At 34.9% G+C, this 19,899-nt stretch overlaps 1 protein-coding gene across 1 annotated transcript in view; it reads right to left on the bottom strand.

Annotated features, from left to right (window-relative positions):
• Positions 1–15,317, bottom strand: part of DGKB (diacylglycerol kinase beta) — a 794,581-nt gene extending 779,264 nt beyond the window's left edge. The window contains exon 1 of the mRNA XM_032402009.1: positions 15,262–15,317. The gene's annotated coding sequence lies outside the window, so the exon portion shown is untranslated. The remainder of the gene's footprint in view (positions 1–15,261) is intronic.
• Between the last annotated feature and the right edge of the window lie 4,582 nt (positions 15,318–19,899).

Below are 19,899 nucleotides of genomic sequence, written 5' to 3'. Positions count from 1 at the left end.
ATAAGCTCTAGGAAAATTTTAAGTATTTTAAGTCCAAAACACCTGATTTACTCCTTTTTTGACCAAATGTTCCAAAGATGTCATACATTTCCCTTTCCTTTTTTTTTATGAGACAGAGAGAATGTACATATCAGCAGGGTGGTGGGGGTGGGGGAAGAAGGGGCAGAGGGAGAGGGAGAGGATCTTAAGCAGGTTCCACACCCAGCTTAGAGTACAAAGCCTGATATAGGGCTGGATCTCAGGATTCTGAGATCATGACCTGAGCTGAAATCAAGAGTCAGATACTTAATTGACCAAGCCACCTATGCACCACTTATTTCCCTTTTTTTTTTTTTAAAGTAATCTACTTTTCATTATGTCAAGGTTTCCAACTCCACAGCCTCTTCGTATAATATCTTCATAAGAGTACTATGCATATCCTTGGCCATATTTTATTTTTATTTTTTATGTGAGAGATCTTATTTTGACAAATGAATGCAATATAAAAATTCTCATCTGAAAAGGAAAAAAATGCAAGTAAAAATAAATATGTTTACAAATTACTGTAGATAGCAAAAGAGGGTTAAAATTCTCAAGGAGAAGATAACAAAATATGTCCAATTGTCTAAAGACTCTTCCCTTGCAAGAAATGGGAATAAAGCTGAAGACCCAGTTTGATTTCACTGCTGAAAAATGTACAGAATAATAGAAAAACCAGTCGAGTTCAAATGTGTGAGCCCACTACTTGTACCTGGGTACTTTTGATGTGAGGAAGGTTAATAACCACAGTGCAAAGAAGAGCTTTCATGAAGTTTCCTACCACCTGGTGGGCACATAGTTGACTGCTGTGGGCCACATGTTGTGCTGTGGTCCCTCCTTCCTCCACGGGAGCTTCTCTTGGGAAGGATCATTTTGGTTGGTTGAAAGTCTAGGCATAAGGAAATGTCCCAGTTCCTATCTGAATAATCTAGATTCTTATGTCAGAAGCCAAAAAAGAAACTAACCACATAATTCCAAAGTTTCATTCTGGATAATTTTTCTGTAATTCATTTCTTTCATTTGGTTGAAAAATCACTGATATTAGTTCAGTATTTTATTTGGTATTTTGTTTGGGATTCCATTGAGTTATAGATCAATGGGATGGGGAGTTGGATGAAACCTGAAATCTGTACGAATGTGTCTTCACATTTAAAAATATTGAATATGTTTCCACTTGCTCAATTCTTTCATATTCTTTAGTAAGATATTATAAACTTCTTCACAGAATCAGTGAACATTTGTTGATAGGTTTATTCCTAGGTATTTATAGATATTTTTTCAGTTACATTTTCTAACTGGTTGTAATATGAAAGCTATTGTAGTATGAAAGCTATATAATATGAAAGCTATTGATTTTGACAAACTGATTTTATACCTAGTTTATAACTGTCTCACTTGCCAGTAATAGTAAAGAATATTTTTTTAAATATTTTTCATTCTTTTAGGGTGTTTTAGGTGGATGAGGAGTTACATGCCTTTATTCATTGAGTCTGCCATCATGATCCAGTTTCTGGAATTTAATATTTTTAAATTTGGGGGGAGGAAACTAATTTGGGTATTCATAGCTCTACAGTTCACTGAGGACAGCATAACTCATTTGTAACCTAGTAACCACGTTTGTCACTAAACTACATATTTGCCAGACTAGCTAAGTAACTGCTCCAGCATGTCAAGCTGAAAGAGGTCACTGGAAATCTCAGTAATTTAAATGTTTTAGGTCTGGAGAGGAAAATGTAATTCCTCCACAATCACTGCTGTGAGGAAAACTGGAAAGCTCTATCATATGATGCTAGATTTTTATCACTGAAAGTAAAAAAGAAAACCACAGTCGTTTTCTCTGGTAGTTCCCCTTCATTTTAAATCAATGTACTGAAAAGATTTTATCTCACTTCATGAAAATAGCTATCTGCATAGGGATATCTCTATCTCTACCTATCCATCTATCTATCCATCTATATACATAAACTTATTGTATTGCTAAGAAATATCCATATCTTTCTTTAAGCAAAATTATTTTGATATTTAACCCTGAGTGACAGCATAATATTTTTTTTCACAGCTTCTCAAAAAAGTGGTCCCGTTTTCCTATATTTTTTAAATGAAGACAAACTCCGTCATCAGTTATTTTGTGACCATAGGCAGGAGTTAAAATTTGGAAATATACCTCAGCCCGTCTTTTTTTTTTTTTAAGATTGTATTTATTTGTCAGAAAGAGAGACCGAAAGCACAAGCAGGGGGAGCGGCAGGCAGAGGGAGAAGCCGGGTCCCCACTGAGCAAAGAGCCGGATGTGGGACTTGATCCCAGGACCCTGGGATTATGACCTGAGCTGAAGGCAGACGCTTAACCAACTGAGCCACCCAGGCATCCCTCAGCCTGTCTTTTGGAGACTAAGTTTACCTTCAAAATTATAAATATGTGATAATTAACATCAGCCTCTTAACTTCAATCTGTTAATCTTACAGACTCCAAAGATCAATTTGTGAAAGAATTAGATTCAAGTACTGAGGTGTGGTAAGTGCATTTGGTTCATTTAATGGAAAATTATGCTACCACTCAAAATAGTACTCAAAAGAATATATAACAGTTTGAAATACCGTGATGTAGTAAGAGGAAAAAGAAACCCAAATTTTTATATACTACTTGATGATAAAAAATATTTGCCTTGGGGCGGCTGGGTGGCTCAGTCGGTTAAGTGTCTGACTCTTGATTTTGACTCAGGTCATGATCTCAGGGTCCTGAGATCGAGCCTAGGGTTGGGCTCCATGCTCAGTGGGGAGTCTGCTTGAGAGTCTTTCTCTCCTTCTCCCTCTCCCTTTGCCCCTCCCCCCACTTCTCTTTCTAAAATAAATGAGTAGATATTTTTTAAAAAGAATATTTGTCTGAAATTTAAAAATGAAAGAAAAATATTAGCAGTACTTACACTTAGATACTAAAACTATAAGTAATCCCCTGACTTCATTTTTTTCTTGTTTTATCAAATAGCCCTAAAAACTGTATTATTTTAGTTAAAACATATTTCAAAGATATTATCAATAAAAACATATTATGGTAAAGGTAAGTAAAAGTAAAAAGAAAGTAAACTTGTTTCTATTATAATTTGAGAAAATGTATTCTACAAATACCATTTTATAAAATAAAGCCAAAGCAAATCCAGCCAAGGAATGAAAATGACATAGACAATGGTGATTTCCTCCCAAAACTTCATTTGCTACTGACTAGTGTAATGCCATTGTCAATGTCAAATCACATAATTTTTGATCCGTTCTAAAGTTGATATGAATACTGTGTACTTAGTACTGTGAATCCATTTATTTTCTCCTCCCAGATTTTACAAGTTATACCAGCAAATACTTCTCTTGTGTCAAATCAAATTAAATGTAAGCCACTAATAAATTTTTCATTAACCAGGATCTCAGGCAGAAAAGCACAGGACAAAAAGCAGAGAACATGACATTCCAATTTAAGGATCTATTGTATCTTAAAATACCACAAATTCCCTTGCACATCCTGGCAATCTCATTCTTGGAGGTGGTGGTTAGGGCAGGGGTTGGGCTGGGCACAGCCACGCTCTAAGAGCAATGCAGAATGGAGGTCTCTAAAGATTGTATAGCTTATTTTAAGGTGCATTCCACTTTGGAAATTATTTTTTTCTAGCTTCTTCCCTTATTCCATTCTTTTTGGCATGTGTCCAGTTGAATTCCTTTTCTATTTCCCTTTATTTCTGAATTTGTTTCCATATTTTAAAAATGGACTTGTGTTTTGTTTGCTTTGTTTTGGAGATTTGTGTACATCCAAATTAGCTTGTTTATTGTTGTTGTTTTTACATAATAAAGTTTTATTGAACAAAACAGGATTTACTCCACAATAAACTTTTATAGGCCTTCTGGGGTGCCTTGGTGGCTCAGTCATTAAGCGTCTGCCTTCGGCTCAGGTCATGATCCCAGGGTCCTGGGATCGAGCCCCACATCAGGTTCCCTGCTCAGCGGGAAGCCTGCTTCTCCCTCTCCCACTCCCCCTGCTTGTGTTCCCTCTCTCACTGTGTCTCTCTCTGTCAAATAAATAAAATCTTTAAAAAAAAAAAAAAACTTTTATAGGGCTTCTGAACTTCAAGCTCAGCATGTGCTTCTCACAGGATCCAAATTTCATATAATACAAAAATTATATACACTAAACAAAATTATTGCAGGGTGATTAGTTATCATATTTATCCACATTTATCCTATCTTAAATTCTCTTATTTTTCCAATTTTAGAAGTAAAAAAGGCACTTTTCAATTTGAGAATAGCTATCTTCATTGACATTTTTTACTTTGGTTGAAGAATTTTAGAGGAAATCACCCTTTTTCCTTAAAACAACAAGAGTAACAGTACCAGCAAAAGCATCACAGTGCCTTTTTCAAAGATCAGAATCATATTATCATTTTATGTTTTGAATAAAATGCCTTATTCTGGGGTAGAGAATATATCTTTACATTAGAAAACATAAACCTTTTATCATGTCCTGGCAAATTAAGATTTTGTCTTTTTTTCACTCATTCACAATATAATGAAACGCCTCCTGTGCTTCCTCAGAACACCTTAATGTTTATGAAATTCTTTATAAATAGATATAGGATTGTGTGTGTGTGTGTGTGTGTGTGTGTGCATGCAAAAGAGTACTAGCAAGATTAATAAATGTTCCTACAATTATTTTAAGTGATATTTAATTTTTTTAAAAGACTTTATTTATTTTAGAGAGCAAGAGGGAGAGCATGCAAGTGGGGGAAGGAGCGGAGGGGAGGGAAAGGTGGGGGTTGGGGGGGAAGAATCTCAGGCAGATTCTGTGCTGAGCATGGAGCCTGATGCAGGGCTTGATCCCAAGACCTGAGATCATAACCTGAGCTGAAACCAAGAGTCTGATGCTCAACTGACTGAGCCATCCAGGCATCCCAAGTGATATTTAATTTTTAATTTTCCATTTTATTATTTTCATCAAACATACAAATTTTCATGACTGTTAATATATAAGCTGTTAAATTATTTAGGATTCTACTGGTTGCAAGTGAAAAAAGTGCAAGTAAAATAAGCCTGGGCAAGATGTGGACCATACAGAATATACTGGCACATTAATCAAACTACAGGTCTCTGAGCAATCAGAATCAAGACCTTGTGGTCCACCTGGACTCTCTCTCTGTCTCACATTTGCATCCCTTGGCCTGCTTGCTTCTTTCTTGAATTCACATTTCAGTTGGGGTGGTGGCATATCTGCCTCTTGAAAGTCAATTACTAGGGAATGATGGAATAAAACTTAGTTGACAGGCCTGTTCTAGAGCTCCTAGTTTTTAAAAAGTTCTATATTCCTATTCTACAACTAACATTTATTGAGATATTTCTTGGTTTTGTTTCTAGTAGTTGGGAGATAAATTCTAATTCAACCAATATTAATAAAAACTTACCATGTTGCAGGCACTATGTTAAGCAATAGTGACAGGTGGATAAACACAGTACAGACCTTACTTTGTAGTAGTACATAATTCAATAAGGAAAACAGAAAGGTAAAAATAAAGTAAATTTATATAAGTGTGCACATATATATGATATTTGCTATAATAAAGTTATATACAAATCTTTTCATAAGTAAAAATTGATTATCTTTGCAGAAAAGGGTGGAAATTTGGGTGTAGGGAGAGATTTTTTTACATTGGAAGTGATGCTTGACTAACATTTGGAAGAATTAATGTATTTAACAGTTGAATTATGAATAAGAATATAAAGTATTAAGGCATAGAGTCACAGAATAACATGGTACTTTGAAGAGTTGTAAATATTTCAGATAGAAATTAAAGCATATGAGTAATTTTTACATACAAAGAGTTAGATGGATAGCCAAAATAAAAAAAAAAGGAAAGATTTTGTACGTTATGCTAAGGATACTGGAATTTATTCTAACTTGATTCAAAGTTTTTAAACGGGAGTTGAATGAGCCGGGGGCAGTGACAAGATCAAATTTAAAGAGATCTTGCTGGCAACACTGTGCAGAGAAGTTTGCTGAGGAATTAATGGTTGGCCATTAAATGAGATAGGAGGCAACAGGTATAATTTCTTGAGCCAAGTCAGTGATGCTCAAGACTGATGACTGATGATAGAAACCTGAGCATCCTGAGCGAAATAAGTCAATCAGAGAAAGACATGTATCATATGACCTCACTGATACGAGGAATTCTTAATCTCAGGAAACAAACTGAGGGTTGCTGGAGTGGTGGGGGGTGGGAGGGATGGGGTGGCTGGGTGATAGACACTGGGGAGGGTATGTGCTATGGTGAGCGCTGTGAATTGTGTAAGACTGATGAATCACAGATCTGTACCTCTGAAGCAAATAATACATTATATGTTAAAAAAGAAGAAGAAGAAGAAGATAGCAGGAGGGGAAGAATGAAGGGGGGGAAATCGGAGGGGGAGACGAACCATGAGAGACTATGGACTCTGAAAAACAAACTGAGGGTTCTAGAGGGGAGGGGGGTGGGGGGATGGGTTAGCCTGGTAACGGGTATTAAAGAGGGCACGCTCTGCATGGAGCACTGGGTGTCATATGCAAACAATGAATCATGGATCACTACATCAAAAACTAATGAGGTAATGTATGGTGATTAACATAACATAATAAAAAAAATAATAAAATGTATATAAAAAAAAAACCTGAGCATCCTTTATAACATGATTTGTCAGAAAACTGTGGTACAAATTTTAAAAGACGCTAAATAAAACGAAACAAAAACACTTGTCTCTTCATTGTGGATTAATTGTGGTTTGTATTCATCATATGGTAGATACCCCTTGGTTATCAACTCAAGATGACTAAACTTACATTCATTAGTAAATTTATAATTTGGCTCAACATATAGAAGAATGAAATAGGACTGAGTGACAACAACATTAACACCATCATTCATGCCCTGTTAAAATTTACAGGCCCAACATCAGAAAAATATACAACATTATGGAAAAACATTCTTATCAGTTCTAAAATCACATATTTGATTTTCCAAAGCTTTCCATTACTTGGCGGCACTCCTACCCATTGAGAACCATTTCCAACTCACACATATTGGGCACACAACAAAATGGCCATTCTCTTCTCTCTCTGTAATACTCCTGACTCCATACTTCCCATTATATATTCTCCCATCATGATAATGTCTTTCATTCTTCTGTCAACAAAACCATATCCTCCCAAATTCTTAAGGCCTGGCTGGAGTCTTTCTTGCATGGTGATTTTACTACAACAGCCCATACTAATCATTTTCTTCTCTTATTTCCTATGAGTGAATGTGTAAGTACAATTTCGCTTTTAAACTTGTCTCCATAATTAGACACATAGTGCCTTGATAGATGAACTAAGTTTTAAAAGGCTTTTTTATATTTCACATAGCACAGCATTGAAAACATAGCAAAGTTTGCTAAATGACTTTTTAGTGATTCATGTTGGTAGTATCAGAATGGATTGACATCATTTTCCTTATTCAAGGAAAAATCCTAATTAAATAGGAATAGTAGACTTTTTATTTTACTTTATTATTTTTTAAAGATTTTATTTATTTATTTGACAGTGAGAGAGAGAACACAAGCAGGGGGAGCAGCAGAGGGAGAGGAAGAAGCAGGCTCCTTGCTTAGCAGGGAGCCCGATGCGGGGCTCGATGTGGGGCTCGATCCCAGTACCCTGGGATCATGACCTGAGCCGAAGGCAGACGCTTAACGACTGAGCCACCCAGGCACCCCAGAATAGTAGACTTTTTAAAATGGATATTCAATCATCGTTGTTTACTTCCTGAGCTTATGCTGCTTCTACTACAACAGACGGACCACATGAGAGATCTAGCTGGAGTTTTTCCTTGGCTCCATTCCATGACTACCTTAGGCAGTCTAACTAATTGTTAATTTTATTTTTTTGTCAACTCAAGTGTAGAGATGTTGTAAAGACAAACAACTGAGAATTTGAGAAGGAAATACTTCCATTTGATTACTAAGAAAAAAAAATTGTTAAAATATACTTTGTAAAAACCACATTGTAGAAAGTTAAATATAAAATGACAGATGATTCCTAACAACTAAAACTCTTTAAAATTTCATCTTAAGGAGGTAATATGCACAAATCGTATATTTTACAATAGAGTCTGACATGTTTTATTCATTTTACATAGCATGCAAACCTTTACAATGAGCCAGTTATTTGAAATTAACCTTATTTGGTGATAGGCCTGATGGCAGTTATTGGTTCAGTTAAACTACTGAATTAATATTAATTTTATTTTTAGATTGAAACTTCAGCTGGTTAGCTGCAGATTTTTTTTACATGAAAAATTTTAAATGAAAAAATCAATCCGGATATGCTAGGGAAAAATCTAAGAGGATTTTTAAAACTCCTACATAATGTAAGCAAACTCTGTATTTCATCCACAGCACACCCCAAACAAAAAATGCTTTCTAGCTTTATAAGTAAATGGTTGTCTCTTTCAAGGAGAATGTCTTTCATAATTAAAAACAAAATTTAAAAAAATTCTTTGACATAATTTCAGATTCGATTTTTAGGACAAATGTAACTGTAGACCTTAAACGATTTGAATTATCCTGGCTAGTGAACAATCTTGTTTAAAATACTAATGAACAATCTTGTTTAAAAGTCAGTAAAGTAGGGGCGCCTGGGTGGCTCAGTCGTTAAGCGTCTGCCTTCGGCTCAGGTCATGGTCCCAGGGTCCTGGGATCGAGCCCCGCATCGGGCTCCCTGCTCAGCGGGAAGCCTGCTTCTCCCTCTGACCTTCCCCCTGCTTGTGTTCCCTCTCTCGCTGTGTGTCTCTCTGTCAAATAAATAAATAAAATCTTAAAAAAAAAAAAAAAAAAAAGTCAGTAAAGTATATAAGACTAATGAATTCCACTGGAGAATTTTAGCCAGAAGAATAATTAGAGCAAAAGGTATTAAGGAAATGGAGAAAGAAAAATAGAGATAGAGAGAAAAAAGAGATCTAAGTCTAGTCCAAAGCAATAACCTACTCTAATAATTGCTAGGGATCAGTAAATATTCCTCTTTCTGACAAAGCCATGGAGAGGAGTGTGGTAGCCCTTTCAGCCACATTCCACATATTAGAGAAATTCCAAACTGAAATACCTTTGATCATTTTCTGCTTAATGTTACTGGTAGCAGAGAAGTCATACATATTTATATTATCTTCCTCATATCTTTCTATCTTAGACAAGTTTGATCCTTTTTTCTCCCTTCTTTTTCCCCCACTAAACACTGAAGTATTAGGATGATAAAAACAATCTTCCATTGATTTTACTGTCATATTAGCCAAGAAACATTATATATATAACAAGCTTGCTTTTAGTTGATAAGCAACAATTAGAGCATGAATAATTTAAAAAAGAGTTCTTAACTTTAGGCTTTAGAACATTTTACTTGATAGATTTTTGATTTATTGTGTTTGTGTGTGTGGCTAAATGAATCAAGCTAAATGCAGTACTGCTGTTATCACAGTGAAAAAAATCTGTGATAATAAATTACCCATTTTTAGATCTTTTCTAGATAGCAGGTAAAATTAAAATCACAGGTTCTCAAGAGAGCTCTTTATAAAAAATAATATATTCTACTTTTGATGACTGGAAAGAAAGATCTTAACTGTCTTTTCCCTTTCACTTTTCTGAGGGTTTTTTTTCTTTGTTTGTTTGTTTTTTGGCCTTGAATAATTTACCCCATAATCAAATCTCAGATATGGAAAGAACATATCATCCACCCCTTTGTACCATCCATTGCACAGATTCTCTCTACAACTGAATGAGAGACAGCTATTCATTCTCGACCCAGACATTTCCTGTGGCAAAGTTCAGGCCTCATCGCTCTGGAAAAGCAGGGAATAAATTAAATTGACCCTGCTCAAATGGAAGTAAATTTTTAGTGTCAATCTTAAAATACAGAGCATGGTATCCTTTATTTGAGCATATATGTTTATCAAAGCACATGAGATTTCATATTTTTAGCATATTCACCATACATTTGCATCATTCAAAGAATGGGATGTGTTCTGTTTTCACACTAACACCATTATTCTGGGAATTTTCTTATTATATATTAACTACTTTTTAAACCTAAATACAAGATTTCCCATTAATATTTGTAAAATTCTAGATCTTTATTTTCACTTGTTTTCAACCTGTCAAAGTTAATTTGACTATTCATTGCTCACCTAAACTTTTCACTGCCCTGTACCATGTTATGCCATTTGTACAAGAGTTAACAAAAACACCACCACCCGCAACTAGGCCAGAAGCAGATGATGTCAGAGACAAACCAATGGTAGAATCTTGGTGTTACCATCAGTTCTCCTTAAGGATTCTTTTCTTTTTTTAAAAGATTTATCTATTTATTTGAAAGAGGGAGAGAGAGAGTGGTGAAGGGTCAGAGGAAGAGAACCTGAAGCAGATTCCCTGCTGAGTGCAGAGCCCACTGGAGGGCACAACCTACGTCCCTGAGATCATGACCTGGATCGAAACCAACAGTTGGACGCCCAATCAACTGACCCATCCAGGTGCCCCTCTCCTTAAGGATTCTTGTATCATAAGCAAATGTAGGAACAATTAGGGGCCCAGGACTCAAGCAAATATCCATTTACTACTTTAAGATCTTAAGTGAATATTCATTTAATACTTTATCAAGATACCACAAAAAAATGTCATTCTAATTCCTATCAAACCCAAGTGTGCCTGGAGGATAATAAAGAGTGACTTTATTATCACTCTCTGACTTTAGGAAACTGGGTTATTTGAAAGTGAAGATTTATGAAGGCAATAGGTCATTAAGTACAGTAACATAATTCGGGCCTCACTAATCTTGATGAATCCTATAGTATGACTTCAGTCATTCATTCTTTCATTCATTGAACAAACATTTTAAAATTTTAGCAAAAGTTAGCTGCTATTGATTATTATTATTATTATTATTACTGGCATTTATTATCAACACTAGATGCCAGGCAAGCCCCGAGATCTGGGAAATTCAGCATTGAACGACACATAGAATTTTTTTCCTTAGGAAGCTTATCAAGTGATGAGAGGGAAACAGACAATGTAGCAAAAAAAAAAAAAAACAAGTAAAATGGTCTCAGCAGTGATAAATGCATTGAAGAAATCAAAGAGGATAATAGGAAAATGTAAAGTCTAGAGGTAGGAAAAAGTCTGGCCAATAAAGTAAAAAATAAAGTGGCTCATAATGCTACAATATTCACTAAATGTTAGCTGAATGAATAAAAGAAAAAAAATAATTGACACAAAGGAAAAAGGAAATGAATGAATGATTCGGAGGAGAAAAAGGCAAATAGATAGAAATCATCCTTAAAATGTACATCATTTCATCAATGACACACACACACACACACAAAGCAGGTGAAGTTGTCCCCCAAATTTTCCAGCATATTCCCCAAAGTTGCATGATTGTCTTTTTGTAATTTGCCCCCCCTTGAAAGGCTATATTTTTATTTGATCTGGTTTTAACAGGGATACAAATCTTGTTGATAACATACTGTGTAGAATTCCTAGACTCTCTCTTCCAAAAGGTAGTCCTAAACTCCCCCTGCTATGAAGACCGTTTGTGGAACTGTCTGGAGTGCAGACCAACCACATATGCTAGGATGGCATAGAATATGGGGCAGGGGGTAGAGGTGTCACAGGGCTCTTGAACCATTTTTGTGTAAAACCCTAAAGTGAAGTTTTAAATGCAAATCTGAATGAAAAATAATTAGCATTTTCTTTCCTTATCCCAAGGAGTCAAATTAAGTAAACTATTGTATCACCATGAAAAGAAATATAAACCCATGCTCCCTAAATGATGATTTCAGTTGTTGGGATTAATTTTTCAGTTGAACAGCATCTGCAGGTGGGATTATTCTTTTGCTGCTTCTGTTCAACTCAAAATATTTCCTGACAGATGGTGAGAGCAAGTAAATAAGGCCTGTGTATTTCAGAGGCTGGAGAATGCCTGGGCTCATGAAAAAAATGCAATCATAAATAAATATATTCCAAGGTGTCCCTATGTTTGCTGAGCTCTGAGATAATGGGGGGGGGGGAATCTCATTTATATTGAAGAATATAAAGTTTCCCACCTTCTTTCTCACTTCTGCGTAATACTAACAAAAAGCTTGTGGTATATTTTTGGCTGAAAACTGGCCACAGGACATCTCTTCATACTAAATATAGTACTTTTTATTTTTATTTTTATTTTTTGTTATTATTATGTTTTTAAGATTTTATTTATTTGACAGAGAGAGACACAGTGAGAGAGGGAACACAAGCAGGGGGAGTGCGAGAGGGAGAAGCAGGCTTCCTGCTGAGCAAGGAGCCCGATGCAGGGCTTGATGCGGGGCTCGATCCCAAGACCCCGGGATCCTGACCTGAGCCGAAGGCAGACGCTTAACGACTGAGCCACCCAGGCGCCCCAAATATAGTACTTTTTAAATGGTTACTTGGTTTAAGATTTGTAGCTGAGTAAAAATATCTAGCTTATTTTCCATATCTTAACTGTAAGACAGAATCACCTGAATTTAAAACAAACATTTGTGAAACCAATTAGGTTTATTCAGGAAAAAGAAAGAAAAGATATTAAGTTCATTAACATTAAACTTATCAAATTCAATACTGTCTGAGTAAAAATTCTTGGGTTGATGAAAACCTTTAAATTTTTTTAAAGTCACAGTCTTACCTAAATTTGCTTATAAAAGAATACTAAGTATAATTTTAAGGCAAATCAAGATGATATTGCTTCAGTAAAATAATGACAGGCTACTTTGCCTTGCGATCTGAATATGATAAAATTCAGTGTCTAGGATCCCTGCCATTACATTCACAAATGCCATTTTTACCGTGAATTGCAAATAAACTAAGGCTTGGTATATACTCTAACTTCAATATACATACCAGAAAAAGTTTTCCATTTTAGATTAAATACCTTTTGAAATGTCAGAATTCCCTATGCACTATAAAAGCTATCTCATGTAACTTACACTGACAAACTAGAATAACTCGGACTCCATGTATAACACCGAGATTTCGCTGTCCTTTTGTCCTACATTCATAAGCAGCAATTTTTATTTATTTCCAAACCAATTAACAAAAACATTTGCTTTTTAAATCCAAAAGAAAAAAAAAAGATTACCTTGCTGCCTTCTATTTCTGATTGCTATAAAATCACTGAACTCAAGTTAATTCAAAACACTAGATGAGGGAGTAATCATCACATTAAAGTGATTAACTTAACATCTGACTAATAGTCTATTAGATCTGAACTATTTCTTAAGATTTGAACTCCTTTGGTAAGAATATGATTTTGATGTCCTAGTTGTCTGAAAGATGAAAAAAATTGACTGTTTTTAATCTTCAAATAAAAAGTTGTTTTTAGGGAATTGAGTTTTAAATTTGTTTGCTTCTGCAAGAATTTTAAAGGAGAGATGTAAAAAATAAAAATATGGTGAAACATTTCATTTGAATTACAGAGAAAAATAAACACAAAAGCACATGAGTGTATGTCTGTGTACGTGTGGTGGTAATGGGGGGGTTAGAAAGTGGGTTAACTTTATATAGGATATAGGAAATCTAATGCTTGTCTTATTATATGGTAAAAATAGGTTAGATGGATGGTGTCGAGCAGATTTTTTTAGTGATATGCAATATGCTCTGCTAAAGGCTTATTTTAAAATAGAAACTACAATTTGCAAGGGAATCATGCCTCATGAAAACAAATCTCTTAAAGCAATCAGTTTTGAAGTTTTTTCATTAAGATACAAGTTGGAATCCTCTCCCCTTGAAGTTTCTAAATAACCAACAGATTTTTTATTGTATTTCTCCTCTTTATATCTATGCTTATCTATGTTCACTTTTTGCTTAAAATGCTACTGAGGCATATTCAAAATGTCTTCCATTGAAATGAAAATGTTTTTCTTTGTTTATAAGGTGTATAACACATCTATCGTCAATATAATTAGAAAAACAAAAATCATTTAGTTAAAAATAGTATAATCAGAACATGTACCTCTGAATTCTAATAGAGATTGAGGCAACAAAATACCAACTGAATATTAAGTTAATCATATTTCACAGAAAAACTTCAAGCTGCTTATAATAAACATTATCCACCTTCAACTTTTTAGAATTGTTAGTTTTTCTCAGTTGTTCTAAATAGATACTTGAGCAACACAAAAGACATACTTGAGTTTTTGCATCAGATAATATACTCGGAATAGCACACCCTGCACCAAGAATGTTTCTGCTTTTCTTTCAGTGTCTCTAGCACCAAATGATCATTACAAAAAAAGAAATAGCCTCTCCAATCAAGTTCATTAAGAATTTTGCAGTGAAGAAGTTATAATTGAATATGTTGTCCATCTCTATGATTATAGCCCATATTTATATATGATGTCTAATAGTCATATTTCTTAATTGCTCAAAATAAAAAGTAGGCTTTTAAAATCAAGACAGATTATACCTTTGTTTTTCTTTTTATAAATCTACAAAATCTTATAAGGAAGGAATTCTTCTAAAGAGTTTCAGATTTGGCTCAAATCAAATAAAAAGGCAAACATTACTGGGAAAATTGCCATTTGTCAACTGTTCCATGTCATATCATGTGGTGATGCAGTTCTCTAAACAGCAAATGTCAGAATGCTGACACTCTACTGTACAAACTAAAACAAGTACAAAATTGAGCATAAACGATCCACAAATATTGGCAGCAGTGCATTTCTAGATGAATGGTGTTTGTGATGACTAATATTTTCTTCCTAAGGTTCTAGTACGCCTTCATTTATTTTCTATAGGACATCCCTGGGGGAGGGGGACAGAGAACACATGAGAGTCAAGTTATTTTTAAAGTTAACAATGAAAAAATGATTTTGAATTCTTGCTTAATGAAAAATGGAACAGTACAGAAGGGTGACTCACTTCTATCACAAGAAGCTGAAAATTAAAAATCATGCAATATCATGAAAGTAGAAAGATTGATTCTATATTGCTTCATACAAAAAAACCTTCAAATCCATCCCAAAGTTCACCTATTTAGACTATTTGTTGATATCACTGCATTGTGCTTTTTTAAATGCAAAAATATAACAAAGCATGTAAAAAGGTCATTTATTACATCAAATAGTAGCTTCTAATGATCAAAAAATTGCTTTCTTTTTAACTGACTGAAAAGTTAAAGTATACATTCTTCAAATATTCAAATCTTACCTTTAGAGAGACATAAACATGAATTGTTTCTTCATCCAATTGTGATTCAACATTCCCTAACCATCAAGGTACAAATTTATATAAGAAAGCAGAGGTCCTAATATGTGTTATATTTTATTCAGAAATACAGATGACAGTTCCCTTTACTAGGTAGCCTTAGAGTGACTAGTTCTTGTCATAATGTTGTCATAGTGATAGTGACATCAATGTATTTCATGGTAATCACTGCAGAGATTTATCTGAGAAAAATATCAGTGCTGATTCCTGGTGCATTTTATATTTCAAAATGCTGTAAAATGTACCATTAATATATTACAGGTAAATGGATTTTACTTAAGTAAAGCATGCAAAAATAAAAACTAACTTATGGATATATGTATCTGTGAAATGTAGATATAAACATAAGTGTCTGAATGAATGATGATGAACATAGCCAAGAGATCATGATTAACTGGTTGCTAAGGAAGATTCTGCTCTCAAGTGCCTTTGCCAAATACAAAAGCTCCTCAAGTCATGAGCTCAGTTTAATTATTTTGTTAAATCCTTTTTAATTTTTTTGGACTCCAAGAGTGATATGGTGGTGATAGTCCTGAATTCTGGATTCCATCCCTCACAGTCTTGGCAAAACACTTTCAGGCATCACCTTTCATGCCAAAGGGATGTTACTGAAACTTCAGATGTTACACGTAGTGGTTCAATTACCACTTACTCCATTGCTTTGAAGACTGACATCACAATAAGCAATGAGAACAACATTGTCAGAACATCTTAGAGATGGACAGAGAATCCCCATTTTTAGGTCACTGGCTCATTAAAAATGAAAAATGTATACATGAAAAGGTTACTTTTGTATATTTAAAACCTCTTCTTTTAATAAATAAATTATTTTAATACCAAACTATGATATAATAATTGAGCTTTTTCTACAAGATCACAGGATTTATTTTTAAAATAATTCATAAAGAACCACAGATGTTGACCAGTAAGGGATCCCATGCTGAAATTTGGAAGAAAATTACTCCCTCCTCCAATCCAGGAAACATGTCACTGTAATTGACTATGCAGCCTCATTTTGAGAAGACCTTAACGTCCTTCATGAATCTGTCAGTCGGGCCAGTCATCAATTCCTTATCCAAAAGTAATTAATTCTAATTAAAATAAAGCCTCTCTGGGCACAGTAGAACCTCCTGATTTGTGTAAAATCTATCAGTTTGTGGAGGATAAACTATGAAAAACACAACCAGATAACTTTCAGTCAGAGATTTGCTTCATTTATCATTCTCATCAGTTAGACTCTGAGAAGTAGCATTGCTACTTTGTCACCCCTGTAATTTTACTTCAAAAACAGCGACTTAGGGGCACCTGGGTGGCTCAGTCGGTTAAGCGTCTGCCTTTGGCTCAGGTCATGGTCCCAGGGTCCTGGGATCGAGCCCCGCATCGGGCTCCCTGCTCGGCGGGAAGCCTGCTTCTCCCTCTCCCACTCCCACTCCCCCTGCTCGTGTTCCCTCTCTCGCTGTCTCTCTCTCTCTGTCAATTAAAGAAATAAAATCTTTAAAAAAAAAAAAAAAAAACAGCGACTTAGATGGCATCAAACATAATGACCTGTCTGCATTGAAAGGACTATCTTTTAGTTGATTAAAAAAATAATGTGCTTACTCAGGGCTCTATTAATTAAGATGGGTTGAGAACAAGTCTCCCCAAACTGCCTTTGTCATGGGTACTAAACACCCTCCTCCCCTTGAAAGCCCCAGGCCCCTTTCTCATTGCTTAGCTCAAGATGGCATATAATCCTCAACTGCCCAGCTTATCCTTCAGTGTCATATCCTTATGAGACACCTGCACATAGATCATTGAATTTATTCTTCCGCTGATCTGTTTTACATTCATTTGATTACTAGATCAGCCAAAGAACCTACAAGGGTAGAAGAAGTATGACTTCCTCCCCAACAACAGCTTTCATGGAGCTGATTTTGATTCAGTATTATTAATAAAGGATTTTATTTCCATTTAGGAAATTTTCACAAGTCACTGAGTTGACATTTGAAGTTCTGAATATTTACTTTATGCCATACCATCTCAGACTGCTTTAGTGTGGGATTGGAGACCAAAAGCCCTATTGAATGCATGCTGTCAGTAGCATGTTTATATGTCGTATTTACATCTACAGGAACATATATATGAACACATTTATATTGTTTAATAAAATGTATATTTTTGTTGCTTCATTTAAGTTTAGTCATTATTAGTGTCTTTGCAATCTCAACTGATAAATTATCATAGACCGGTGCTTCCCAAATACAGGCTATTTTATCCCCAGGAGATTTTTGCCAATATCTGGAGACACAGTTGTTTGTCACAACTGCACATGAGGAAGTGCTACTGGTACCTAGTGGTTGGAGGCCATGGATTGCTGCTAAACATTCTACAATGCATAAGATGTCCCACATAACAAAGATTTACACAGTCTCAAATACCTCAAATGTCAAGAGTGTCAAGGTTTGCCAAAGACAAAAACACAGATACATACACACCGAGGATATATAAAACCAACTGATAATGATGACCGTATTCTGTTGCTCTGGAGAGCAGATCAAATAATTTGCATCTTATAAAGATGTTAATTTATCAAGGCTTAATCTCAAGCATGATATGTGGTATACCATCTTAATTTTCAGATACATGTTCAGGCTACTTAAATATCAGTACCAGTGTTGAACATTGATTCTCATAGGTTGTAAATAAGCATGTAGTTTGCTGAATTGAAATGAATATGTCCTGATACAATGCATATACCCTTGGGAAAGTAAGCATACTTCCATTCAGCAAGACTTGCTAGAAAGTACAGTCCTAAAGAATGCATAATCTTTTACATTGTGCATGTGCTCTGTCTAGAAGCCTAACCATCTTATCAGAGAAGTCTTCCCAGTGTTGTGAAAGAGCATATGCTTCATTTTTGTTTCATATTACTGAACCCATGTTAAAGAAAACATTTACCACCCAGAAGAGTAGAGATCAAATCCAAGATAACAAACTATTTCTGGTTAACAGAGAGAAAGAAAGAGACAGAGACTAACAGAAATATCAAGATTGCATAGAATCCTTTGTCATAATTGGTATAGATCTGTTTTCTTTAGCTTAAAAATGTTTTTTTTTTAATTTTATTTTTAAGTCATCTCCACACCCTATGTGGGGCTTGAACTCAAAAACCTAAGATCAAGAGTCACATGCTCTACTGACTAAGCCAGACAGGTGCCCCAAAATGGGTTTTCTTTACTGCATGTTTTGCTTCTTACTTTCTGTCATACTTTTTCTCCCAGACTACCCTATTTTATTCTTCAGTTAACAAATAGTCACCCAAAATTTCTGATAGATCCTACAAAACTATTCCTATAAATAATGCTGAAAGTAGATGAGATAATTAATAGGCACTTGTATTGTAGAAGAGAGCTGTCTGAAAGGGCTTTCTGTTTTGAAGATGTCCTCCTGTATGGACCTCCAGTCAGACCTAGTTACCTGTGCCTACTGAGACTGTGAAATGTGGCTACTACGACTTAGAAATGGATTTTCAATTTTATTTAATTAAAAAATTAGTTTTAATTATTTTTTAAATGTTTAAATTTTACCTAATTTTGACTAGTAGCTCCTATATTGAAGAGTTTATTCTAGAATACCAACAACTCAAAGAAACTAAGATAAAAGAAACAGATAAAATTGATTTGAATGAAGGACAGAAGAAATATTAAGACAAAAAAGTTTATGATGAATCAATGCCTATAAAAGTTTAATCTTCTTTCAACATTTAGGTTCTGATATTTAGGTAACAAGGCTTTACTTAAGGCAAAAATGTATTATCTAATTTTTTTTAAAATGATGTGACTTTTTTTGCTTTGGGGCAATTCTAAGAATTTAGAAAACTTCAGAATAAGGTGGAACATTCCTGAAATTGCTTTAGAATGAAAGAAAAAAAAAACTACATGTTTTCTAAGACTTAAAGACTTTTTTGATGGTGGGATACAACATGCTGACACTTGAATAGATAGATGTAAGGCAGAACTCTGTTATTTAGAGCTCCAAGGGAGAGATGGCTGCCAGGCAGGGCTACACAAAAATTTCCCTCCCCACCTCTCATAAGATAATAGTAAACTGTTGCTATAGTGGGAGAGGGGTGGCATTAGCTTGGTTTAGAGGACTCCTTGTGGATTCATTAATTTGAATGATTTTTCAGTCTCAGGCCATAGGGGCTGTTCCTAGTTGTCTGGTTCCTCGCCCTGAAACAATTAGGGTGGATGATGGTGGTCCTGAATGTGAGAGCCTGATAAGGGAAGTAGTTGGGGTTTGGGCTTGCTCAGCTATTCAAGAAGAACTGACCAGCTTTAAGCCAGGTCCTCAAGACAGAGTCAAGATAGTACAAAAACAAAACAAAACAAAATTGCAATACAATTGACTTCATGTTATCTTAACATGAGTTTTGACCTCAATTATTTGGAGAATTCTAGGAGCTTAAGCAGTAAGCAGGAGTTTTAGAGAAGAGGGTATATGTTCCCCTAAACTATGTAGAAAAACATTATTTAATGAGAGTCAAAGGGAGGGAAATAGAAATATATGTAGGTCAACCTGTAACCAAATTTTCTGTTTATA

Source organism: Phoca vitulina, unplaced genomic scaffold, assembly GCF_004348235.1.
Source record: "Phoca vitulina isolate PV1807 unplaced genomic scaffold, GSC_HSeal_1.0 scaffold4, whole genome shotgun sequence".
Taxonomy (NCBI): Eukaryota; Metazoa; Chordata; class Mammalia; order Carnivora; family Phocidae; genus Phoca; species Phoca vitulina.
This window is presented reverse-complemented; position numbering and strand designations above follow the sequence as displayed.